Raw genomic sequence first — 12,730 nt, forward strand, 5'->3', positions numbered from 1 at the left:
AGGCTGGAGTGCAGTGGTACAATCACTGCAACCTCCACCTCCTGGGTTCAAGTGATTCTCCTGCCTCTGCCTCCCGAGTAGCTGGGACTACAGGCATGTGCCACCACTCCTGGCTAATTTTTGTATTTTTTAGTAGAGGCAGGGTTTCACCATGCTAGCCATGATGGTCTCGATCTCCTGACCTTGTGATCTGCCTGCCTTGGCCTCCCAAAGTGCTGGGACTACGGGTGTAAGCCACTGCGCCCGGCCTATGTTTTTACTTTTTTCTTTTGGCTACTGATGTGTAGATTTGGATAAAAAGACACAAAAAGATAGTTGATTGAACTCAGAAAAGAATCATCAGAAAAAGACAAAATCATCTCAGAAATGACTAAATTATGAGATGCTGATAGGAGAAAGGATTCAAGTGAAAATTTGATTGGGGCATTAAAGAAAGGCAGAACAGTAATTATGAGAATTAAAAGGAAGAAAAAAAGGTAAAAGTTTAGATAGAAAGTTGAAATGGAGACAGGAAAAGCAGTCCCAACATATGTATAACTGGAGTCCCTGAAGAAGACATAACAATGAAACAGAATCAATAGTTGAAATAATAATCCAAGAAAATTTTCTGGAAATAAAATAAAATCTAATTATATATATTAAAAAGGCCCACTAGGTAGTTGGGAAAACTGACCCAGAACAACCAACTCCAAGACATATTTGAATAAAACAATCAAATATAAAGAAAATACTTTCCAAGCCTCCAGACAAAAAGATTAAATAAATGTAAGAGAATTAGAGTGACATCAGACTTATCAAGAGCAATGCACACTACAAGGTAACAGTGCAGCAGCATCTTAAAGAAACTCAACGGAAAATGAAAACCAAGGATTTTATATTTAGTCAAGCTATGTCCTTCAAGTGTAAAGCTATACATAAACATTTAAAAAAGTTTTTATTGTTTTTTTTTTTGAGACAGGGTCTTGCTCTGTTGCCCAGTCTAAAGTGCAGTGGTGCAATCATGACTCACTGCAGCCTTGACTTCCCAAGCTCAAGCAATCCTCTCACCTTAGCCTCCCAAGTAGCTGGGACCACACCTGGCTAATTTTATTTATTTATTTTTGTAAAGATGGGGTCTTGGTTTGCTGCCCAGGCTGGTCTCAAACTCCTGGGCTAAATTGATCTTCCCACCTTAGCCTCCCAAAATGTTGGGATTATAGGCATGAGCCTCCACACCCAGCAGATATTTTAAAACATGCAAAAACTCAAGGAATACTGTACCCATACTCCTCTTGAATGTATTGGTGAAAGACCTTCATCCAACCAAGAGTTGACTGGGAAAATTTCAGTAAAAGAATGTATGGTGAGCATTTAATATATTTAAAGACCAAAGTAAAGGTAGAAACAAGAGTGGAAGAATAAGAAATAAATATTATAAATTCTGACAAAGTAGAAAGTAATGCAACTAAATTATGTTAAAAGAATGAAGAGGGAAAGAAAGATGAACAAGCTTATTGATAATCAAATAGGCAATAGGTGGGAGTAAAAAATGCTATTAATCTACTTAGGAGGCTGAGGCCTGAGGATTGATTGAGCTCAGGAGTTCAAGACCAGACTGGGCAACACAGTGAGACCCTGTCTCCACGAAAAGATTTTAAAAACTATTTGGGTGTGGTGGTATATGCCAGTAGTCCTAGCTACTCAGAAAGCTGAGGCAGAAGGATGGTTTGAGCCTGGGAGTTCAAGGTTCTACAGTAGAGCTATGATCATGCCACTGCACTCCAGCTTGTAGACAGAGTGAGACCTTGTATCAAAACAACAACCACAACAACCACCACAACAACAAACACACCAGAATTGCTATAATATTACCCAGAATGTTAAGTTTTCAACAAAAAAAATTAGGAGATAAAACTGGATTTTAGGAGGAAGTAGGAAAGAAGAAGAAAGAAAAAAAATTAGGAGACATGCTAAGAAAAAGGAAAGTGTGACTGATACTCAGAAAAAATAAAGTCAATAAAAATGGATTCTGAGTAGACTCAGATGTTGGATTTAACTGACAAAGGCTTCAAAGCAGCTGTTAAAAATAAGTTCAAATAAAGCAAATTATAATTTAAAGAATTAAAGAAAAATATGATGACAATGACTCAATGAAGAGGGAATTTCAATCTGAAAAATGAAAACAAAAAAAGAACCAAATGGAAATTTTAGAGTAAAAAAATATAACAGAAATGAAAAATCCTGTAGATGGGACAAACAGCAGATCTGAGATGAGAGAAGAAAGAATCAGTAAAATAGACCAATAAAAAATAGTCAAAATGAAAGAAAGAAGAAAAACAAGATGAGCAGAGCCTCAGAGACCGATGGAGGCAAAATCAATAGTATCAGCATACATGTAATGAGAATCCCAGAAAGAGAGGAGTAAGAGGAAATGGCAGAAATTCATATTTTATGAAACAATAGCCAAAACCTTCCAAATTTAATGGAAAATATTAATATACAGGTCTTAAAAGTTCAATGAATTCCAAATAGGATAAACACAAAGAAATCCATACCTTGATACATCATAGCCAAACTACTGAAAGCTAAAGACAACATCTTGAAAAGAGAGAACTATTCATATACAAGGGGACAACAATATGCTTAATGGCTGACTCTTCATCAGAAAAACAATAGAAAACAATAAACAAAAACTGTTTCTTTGAAAAGATCAACAAAAGCGAAGCTCTAGCTAGAGTAGGCAAGAAAAAAGAAAGAAAAGTTATCAAAATTATGACCATACTACATAAATTTAAAAAATTAAAAGACAATATTCCAAATAAGTTTACACAACCAAATTAGTCAAGTTGGTTGGACAAGTGCCTAGAAAGATACAAAATGCCAAAATGAACTCAAAAAGAAATAGAAATCTGATTACAACCATAACAAGTAAATAAATTCAACCAGCAATTAAAAATCTACCCACAAGGAAAAGCCCAGGATGAGATAGCACCACAGGTAAATATTACCAAACATTACCAAAGAAAAACTAATATCAATCCTTCACAAACTATTTGAAAAAATAGAAGAGGAGAGAACATGTCTCAACTCATTCGATGTGGCCAATATCACCCTGATAGAAAGCCAGACAAAGAAATCACAAGAACACAGCTTATTCTCATGAATGTAGACACAAGAATCCTTAACAAAATAATTAGCTAACCAAATCTGGAAACATAAAAAAGATTATATACCATGACTCTGTGGGACTTATCTCAGGAATGCAAAGTGGGTTTAATACTGAAAATCAATAATGTAAAATACCATATTAATAGAATAAAAGAAAAACATCACATGATCACCTCAGTACACACAGAAAAGGAATTTGACAAAACCCAACACTTATTCATGACGAATACAAGGGAACTTCCTCAAGGGCATCTGTGAAAAATTTACAGTTAACATCACGCTTAATGATGAAAGATTGAATGTGTTACCCCTAAGACTGGAAAAAAGATGTTTGCTTTCACTATTTTTATTTATCATTGTATTGAAAGTTCTTGTCAGTGCAATATGGCAAGAAAAGGAAATTAAAGGCATATACATTGAAAATGTAAAGTAAGGCCAGGCACAGTGGCTCACACCTCTAACCCCAATAGTTTGGGAGGCCAAGGTGGGTGGATTGCTTGACGGCAAGATTTTGAGAGTAGCCTGAGTAACACAGCAAGAACCCTGTCTATATAAAATAAACAATTATTAAATGAAGTGCTAAATATATATGAACAATTTTTTTAAAAAGAAAATAAAAAGTAAAGCTGGCATTATCCAGAAATGACATGATACTATCTACAGAAAATCCTAATGAATCTATAAAAAGTCTACTAGAAATAATGACCAAGTTTGCAATGCAGTAGGATACAAGATCAATATGCAAATTAAAAATTTTTTTATATAATGGCAACAAACAATTTGAAAATAAAGTTAAGAAAACAATTCCATCCACATTAATGTAAAAATGAATAAAATACTCAAGAATAAATTTAACAAGTGAAGTGTAAGACCCACATACTGAAAATTACAAAACACCATTGAAAGAAATTAAAGATCTAAATAAAAGGAGAAAAATGCCATGTTCATGGATTTGAAAACTCAAAAGACACCAGTTTTTCATAAATTCATCTATAAACTAATTCCTGGCCGGGAGTGATGGCGCATGCCTGTAATCCCAGCTCTTTGGGAGACTGAGGCAGAAGGATTCCTTGAGCCCAAAAGTTTGAGATCAGCCTGGTCAACATAGTGAGACCCTATCTCTTAAAATAATAATAATAATTAGCCAGGGTGTAGTGGCCCTCGCCTGTGGTCTCAGCTGCTTGGGAGGTTGAGGTGGGAGGATCACCTGAGCCCAGGAGTTAGAGGCTACAGTGAGCTATGATTATGCCACTGCGCTCTAGCCTAGCCAATGCAGCAAGACCCTGTGTCTAAAAAACCAAAATAAACAAAATTTAAAAAAAATTAATTCCTTATACAAATTCCAAAAGGCTTTTTTTGGGAAGAAGTTGAACCTAAGATTTAAATGGAAATGCACAGGACCCAGAACAGCCAAATCAACTTAGAAAAAGAACACATTTGGAATAGTTAAATATTTATTTTAAATTTGACTTCAAATTTTACTATAAAGTTATGGTAAATCAAGACTGTGGTACTGGCATAAAGACATTTATCAATGAAGCATAGTAATGAGTCAAGAAATAAACCCTTTTATTTATGGTCAATTGACTTTTTAAATTTTATTTTATTTTTATTTTATTTTTTAAGACAGAGTCTCAGTCTGCCCCCAGGCTGGAGCGCAGTGGTGTGATCTTGGCTCACAGCAACCTCCGTCTCCTGGGTTCAAGTGATCCTCCTGCCTCAGCCTCCCGAGTAGCTGGGATCACAGGCGTGTGCCACTACATCCAGCTAACTTTTGTATTTTCAGTAAAGATGGGGTTTCACCGTGTTGGCCAGGCTGATCTCCAACTCCTGACCTCAAGTGATCTGCCTGCCTTGGCCTCCGAAAGTGCTGGGATTACAGGCGTGAGCCACTGTGCCCGGCCCAACTGACTTTTGACAAAGGTGCTGCAGCAATTTGATAAAGAAAGAATAGTCTTTTCAACAAATGATACTAGGACCATTGGATATCCATATGCAAAACAAACAACAAACACACACAGTAGACAGACACCTCACACAATATACCAAAATTAACTCAAAATGGATCACAGACCAAAATGTAAGAGTTAAAACTGTATAACTTCTAGACAAAAAAAAAAAAAAAAAAAAGAGGAGAGAAATCTTTGTGATTTTCAGTTAGGCAGATTTCTTAGATATGACACCATAAGCATGATTCATAAAAGAAAAAATGGATAAAATGGAATTCATCAACATTAAAATCTTTTGCTCCTCAAAAAATTTCCCCATTAAGAAAATGAAAAGCTGAGCCACAGACTAAAGAAAAATATTAGCAAATCATATATCTAAAATATTTGTATCCAGAATATATAGAGCATGCTTATAACTCAATAGGAGGTTAAACAACCCAATTTAAAAATGGACAAAAGATGTGAACAGACATTTTACCAAAGATACACAAATGTCTACTAAGCACATGCAAGGATGCTGTTAGCCATTAGGGAAGTGTTAATTAAAACTGCAATAAGATAGCATTACATACACATTAGAATGGCTAAAATCCAAAGACTGACAATATCAAGTGTTGATAAGATGGAAACTGGAACTCACACACATCACTGGTGAGGATGTAAAGCAGCGCAGCACCACTGGAAAACAGTTTGGCAATGTCTTAAAAGTTAAACATAGGGCCAGGTATGGTGGCTCACACCTGTAATTCCAACACTTTGGGAGTCCGAGGCTGGTGGATCACTTGAGCTCAGGAGTTCAAGACCATCCTGGCCAGCATGGTGAAACCCCATCTCTACTACAAATACAAAAAGTAGCCAGGCATGGTGGCACACACTTGTAATCCCAGCTACTTGGGAGGCTGAGGCAGGAGAATCTCTTGAACCTGGGAGGTGGAGGTTGCAGTGAGCCGAGACTGTGCCACTTGCACTCCAGCCTAAGCAACAGACTCTGTCTCAAAAAAGAAAAAAAAAAGTTAAACATAATTTAACTTAAACATTAACCATAAACAGCAATTTCACTCCTCAGTGTCAATCCAGGAAAAATTTTAAAATAGAGCTAACAATGACATGTAAGCAAATGTTCACAGCACCATTATTCATAAAAGACCCCTAAATGGAAAACAATCCAAATGTTCATCAACTGATGAATGTGTAAACAAAATGTGGATTATCCATGCAATGAAATACTATTCAGCAACAGAAAGGAATGAACTTGCTACAATGTAGATGAACATTAAAAAAAAAAAAAAAAAAAGAACCACATGCCCCAAAACATAATGCTAAGTAACAGAAGCCAGACACAAAATCCCACATATTTTATAATTCCATTACAGGAAATTTCTAGAAAAGACGAACGTGCAAGTGAGAAGGGCACATCTCCTCTGTGGTATTCTTGGCAAAAATGCAAAACCTAAATCTAATTATGAGTTAACAATAGACGTGGCCAAACTGAATGGCATTCTATGACTAACTGGCCTGTACTCTTAATTAAAAAATGTCAAAGTTGTGAAAGAAAAGATCAAAGCACTGATGGTATAAAGTGCTCCGGATTGAAGACTAAAGAGATGGGAAAACAAAATGCAATGTGTGATCCTGAACTGGACCCTGGACTGGGGAACAACATGACCATAAAGGATACTACTAAGATAATTGGCGAAATCTAAATTTTGACTGCAGATTTGATATCAGTTTCCTGGTTTTGGTAATTTGTACTGTGATTATACAAGAAAATGTCCTAGTTCTTAGGAATACACTGATGTATTTAAGGGTAAAGGGATCTGATGTCTGCAACTTACTCTCAAATGGTACAGAACAATTAATATGCACGTGTTATATACACACAGAGAAAGAAAACGATAAAACAACATAAAAATTGAGCAAAATGTAAACAGTGAGTCCAGATATTTGAGAGTTCATTATACTCTTATTGCTAGCTTGAAATTATTATATCAAAACAGCTATTTTAAAGTGTCTTATCTCACTTTTCTTCTTTATATTTACTTTCATTACACCAAAGACACCTTTCTCAAACATCAACAGGATGAGATATCCCTTCTCGAAAATGTCTTATGGCCTCAAATGCCACAGAATAAAGTTCAAACTGTAGTATGATATTTACAGTTCCTTACGCCGTGGTCCCAATTTACCTTTCCGGCATCACTTCTCATTCTTCCCCAAACACTTTCAGGTCTCTAAGTCTCCGCTGATACCACTGCCTGGAATGTCTGACCCTTAAATCTTCATCTTTTTCAAGTTCAAGTCAAATGTCTTTCTGCTTAGCTTCTCCCAATCCCCAAAGGCAGGCTCTTTCTCTGCTCCCGTACTGTGTTAACCACTTCCTTTCACCCTTTCAAAAACATTATCACATTGACTTTTACTGTTAGCCTATTGTCTGGTACTTAGTGGACCTCTGTTGTAGCCCTACCATAATTTTATTTTCTAACTTTTCTACTAAATATGTAAAATGACTTATTTTTAAAGCAACGGCAATAAGTATATTTTGATTATTAATATAGTAATTGGACAAGAAATCAAGATTAAACGGTGATATAACTATTGGCAGAAAGTAGATTCAATTGGTTGAAAATATTTTTCTTGGCCGGGCGCGGTGGCTCATGCCTGTAATCCCAGCCCTTTGGCAGGCAGAGGCGGGCGGATCACCTGAGCTGGGGAGTTCGAGACCAGCCTGACCAACATGGAGAAACCCCGTCTCTACTAAAAATACAAAATTAGCCAGGCTTGGTGGCACATGCCTGTAATCCCAGCTACTAGGGAGGCTGAGGCAGGAGAATCGCTTGAACCTGGGAGGCGGAGGTTGCGGTGAGCTGAGATTGTGCCATTGTACTCCAGCCAGGGCAACAAGAGCGTAACTCCGTCTCAAAAAAAAAAAAATTTTTTTCTTTGCCTTTTTTTTAACTGAGACAGGGTCTCGCTCTGTCACTCAGGCTGTAGTGCAGTGGCACGATCAGGGCTCACTGCAGCCCATACCTGCTGGGCTTGAGCAATCCTCCTGCCTCAGCCTCTTGAGTAGCTGAGACTATAGGCATGTGCCACCATGCCCAGCTAATGTTTGCATTTTTCGTAGATGTGGGGTGTCATTATGTTGCCTAGGCTGATCTTGAATTCCTAGGATCAAGTGATCCTCCCATCTTGGCCTCCCAAAGTGCCGCAATTACTGGCATGAGCCACCCATGCCTGGCGAAATTATTTTGCATAGTCATCTGTGACCTTCAAACTGAAGCTTTATACCTTTTGGCTACAGGACTTCCTGACTTCAGAATTTGCTAAATATTTGACTCTCAAGTTAAAGTTCTGTGTACAAAGGCAGATAGGTATAGAATTGAGCCCACTGATGATTATCGAAAGAAGTAGATAGATACTTGAGTGCCTCACTAAATTCTTTGAAAATTTCTATTTAATTTCCTTAGTCTCAAGGATTTGCAAAATGATGTACACAGAAACAGAATAGACTTGGAGGTAGGTTATTTTCCATGATTGTATCACAAATCAAGTCCTGAGGACTCAAGCCAGCCTAAGGAATAGACTGAAAGAAAGAAAACAAAATCAAGAAAGGGAGAGGTAGAAAAAAAGAAGAGTGAAAAAACACGTTTTCTAATCTAGGAGCTTTAGGAAACTCATGTAAACAGTGGCATTAGGAATGACGGGGATGACCAGGCATGGTGGCTCACACCTGTAATCCCAGCAGTTTGGGAGGTCTAGGCGGGTGGAGCACTTGAGGCCAGGAGTTCGAGACCAGCCTGGCCAACGTGGTGAAACCCCATTTCTTCTAAATATACAAAAGAAGTTGCTGGGCGTGGTGTCCTGCCTCTCTAGTGCCAGCTACTTGTGGGGCTGAGGCAAGAGGATCGCTGAACCTGGGAGTTCAAGGTTGCTGAACCTAGGAGGTCAGCGAGCCAAGATGGTACCACTGCCCCCAAGCCTGGGGTGCAAAGTGAGACCCTATCTTAAACAGAAAAAGAAAAAGAAAAAAAAATTAAAAAGGAATGACGAGGGAAAAGAGATTTTGAAGACCAGACCAGATCAGTTAGGGAATCCACAGGCTGGTCACAACCTGCTATGTTGTTTTTATTGTTTTCAACCAAACCAAACATGAATTTATATTTAATAAAACTGATTAGTAAAATGGGCCATTAAATCATTGTTTTATCAACATAACACTGAATTACTGAATTTCAAAAGTACACACACCTATTTGTAAACCTGTCCAGTTGACAATACAGTGGGACTAATTAAAAGCATCTCCAGAAAACCAGAATACCACATAATTATACATAATCCAATAAAGTAATTTTGTTTAAACATATCACATTTCGTGTGTGCACATAACAGATATGCAAGTCAAGCATAAATTCACTTTTATTTCCAGGCCTCTGGTTTTGAGCCTTCTTCATTAAATGACAGTTCTCCTTCTCGGCCACACGTAGGCCCCCACCTCGCGCGCTCCTCGGCCCCCGCCGTCGCCCACTCCCCGGGCAGCACCGCTTCCGCTCCGAGGGACCCGCACCCGGTCAGTGCTGCCACCTCTAACCCGCCCCTTCCCTTCCAGGGGCCACCGAAGCGGAAGGTGGTTCCGCTTTTCTTTCGCGGAACTTTTCTTGGTTCCCACACCTGGTAGCCTCGGTCTAGACCCCGTAGCTGACCTCATCAACCCCTCACGCTGCCCCCGTCGCCCCGCCGCCGGCCGAATCCGCACTTACTGCACGGACAGGGCGACGGTGACGCAGCCTCGAGCGGCGCCGAGCAGCCCCAGGACCAGTTCCCGCGCGGGTCGCTCGGAGGAGGCGGCCGCGGACCCAGCGACTTTGGAGCCAGCGGAACCGCGGCGGCGTCTCCTGGGCAACCGGGACGCTAGGGCGCGCTGGGCAGGGCGGCTTCCGGAGCGGATTCCCCTGGCGCCCGTAGCCCCAGCTCTGGTCCTTTCTCTGGGTGGGTATAACCTCGGGGCCGAGCCTGTAACGTCAGGGTGTGGACGGAGCAAAAGATGCATGAGGGCGCTCAGGAAACATTTCAACCGTTTTCCCCTTAATACTGTGATTACACCATGTCCCCTTCTTTCCCAAGGCATCGAGAGCACTAAAAAGCAGCACATGTAACTGTTGAATATTGATTAGTTCGTTTCCCTGCCTGGGCAGAGACCTTCCGTCTGCAAGATTCTCTGTCATTAGTCATTACTTTTTGGTCTTGCTTAATTATCCAAATACCTTTTCAGCAGACTTCTGTAGGTTTTTGCGTGAAAAGCAGCTATGGATCAGAGGCCATTTTCCTAATTCGCCTAGCGTTGTACTAGTATCTGGGGCCTGACTTAGAATCAGACACAGGTTTGACACCCATTAGGGAAGAAAGTCAATAAAACAAATAATCATGTAATGATGCTATGTGGAGATAATGTATTACTTGGGAAAGAGAATTTTGGCCAGAGCTTCCCCATTTTGTTCCCAGGACTAACTTAGAAATGCTGTATGTTAATAAGCACACACGTCCTTTGTTTCAGCATCAGCAAAATGCTCCCCATGATCATCGCCGGGTTTAGCATCTCCATCCTTCCCTCAGGTGACTCTCCTCTCCTTTTCTCATCCATCTCATTTCTTTTCCACGTCTTTCATTTGCTTAGATACATGCTCAAATCTCCCATCTTTAACCAACAAAATCAACCCCAAAACCTTTATCTCCTTCCTCTTTTAAGACCAAACACACTTCCACTAAAGTCAAATAGACTCATAAAATTCACATCTACCCAATTCCTATATTTCCACCATCTATCATGCTATAGAAAAATTTATTAAGTATACAACTCTCACCTTATGTACAAATCCATCAACCTATTTATATCTTCATGATACTTGCTCTCCAGTTTCTGAAACTGTTGATTCCTAGCTGGTTCTCTCATAAAGAGGCTCTTCACAACCAGGTCCATCCTTTTATGCAGCTTCCTGCCCTATTACTCTGCTTGAGAAACTCTGGTTCATTCAATCTCACTATTCCTTGAACATGCAGTATTTGCATATGTCTTCTTCTAGGCTACAGGTTCCTACCTTGCTTTCTTCCTGCATATGATAAACTTCTCTTCATCTATCAACAACCTGGTTTACAAATCTCATTACACGAAGCAGAATTAGGCACAACACGAAGCAGAATTAGGCACAACCTGTTGTATCTTTTTTTTTTTTTTTTTTTTTTTTGAAACAGAGGCTCACTCTGTTGCCCAGGCTAAAGTGCAGTGGCACAATCATAGCTCATTGCAGCCTCAAACTCATGGACTCAAGCGATTCTCTCACCTCAGCCTCCCTTCCCAGTAACTGGGACTATAGGCATGTGCCATTATATCTGGCTAATTTTATTTTTTGTAGAGAAGGAGTCTCGCTATGAAACCCGGGCTGATCTTGAATTCCTGGGCTCAAGTGATTCTCCCACCTCAGCCTCCCAAAGTGTTGGGATTAGAGATTTGAGCTACCACACTGCGCCTGTACCTTGTTTTACTACTACTTACTTCCGTTTGCCTTTATTCATCCAAGTGTGCTCCTTGGATGAATACTGGTTGGGAATTAAACTTTTTCCATCTCTTCTCCAGTGCTAGTAAAGTGCCTTGGCTACATTGTAAATAATCACTATATGTCGTATAAATAATTGTCTCACAAAACTTAAAAAAGTCTTTGTTATAATGACTTTTGACTACTTAATACGCTTTAACTGTAAATTTTATGTAAATCCTTTTATCTTTATACCAAACTTGGAGAAGAAAAATGCCTTTTAGTAAAGCAAAAAATTAAGACAGAAGTTAATATCTCTTGTGCAGCAACAGTGAAAATCAAAATCTGAAATCCAGCACCTGGAGAAAAAATATCTAATTTTAGAAGAGAGTCTGTTTCAGCGGGCAGAGGATACACTGCAAGTATTTTATGTAACAGTCTTGCACAGCGGTGAAGAGAATACACTTTGAATCAAGTGCCTAGGTTCAAATTTTAGCTCTGTTATTTACCAACTATAGTCCTGGGCAAAGCTACTAAAACTTTCCGTGCCTGTTTCTTCATCTGTAAGACAGCGTTAATAATACCTCACATGGGTGTTCTGGGGCTTAAGTGCCACTATATAAAGCATGTAGATGAGTACCTCGCACACATATACGTGGACTGGGAACTTATTATATGCCCTCTTAGTGTTTACCCATTATTTTGTATAGCACATACTTTCACCTCTCCACCAGTAATGGTGAAAACTGATAGAATCTGTCCTTTGTTTCCTGGTCTCTGCTGTAATCAGTCACACGTGCAAGCTGAATGACGCCATTAGGCCCATAACCAGTTGGATCTCATTCGTCTCAAAACCAGTGTCTATGCAATTAGCTAGTAAGAAGATTGCTTGAACTTCAATAAAGATGAAGTAGATTGTTTCCAACATTTAAGTGAGTGGCTGTCTTCCTTTTGTGTACATAAAGATTCATAATCAAAAATTCCTGGGTGGAGTCTAGAAATTTGCACTTTTAACTATTATCAAAGATGATTCTGAGGCACATTTGGACACACTCAGAAGCAGTGATTTAAATTTAGTGCCCACCAGTGGTTTTCATGCTGGGATGC

The 12,730-nt window shown here is 39.2% G+C and overlaps 1 protein-coding gene across 4 annotated transcripts in view; it reads right to left on the reverse strand.

Annotated features, from left to right (window-relative positions):
- Nucleotides 1-12,730, reverse strand: part of LOC105464892 (cyclin dependent kinase like 4) — a 78,319-nt gene that overhangs the window by 62,823 nt on the left and 2,766 nt on the right. The window contains exon 1 of one of the 4 annotated variants that reach the window (XM_011713014.3): nucleotides 9,854-9,988. The exons of the other annotated variants lie outside the window; for them this stretch is intronic. The gene's annotated coding sequence lies outside the window, so the exon portion shown is untranslated. Of the gene's footprint in view, nucleotides 1-9,853; nucleotides 9,989-12,730 lie in introns of those variants that run through there. 4 annotated transcript variants of the gene reach the window in all.

This window comes from Macaca nemestrina, chromosome 13 (genome assembly GCF_043159975.1).
Source record: "Macaca nemestrina isolate mMacNem1 chromosome 13, mMacNem.hap1, whole genome shotgun sequence".
NCBI classification, from domain to species: Eukaryota; Metazoa; Chordata; class Mammalia; order Primates; family Cercopithecidae; genus Macaca; species Macaca nemestrina.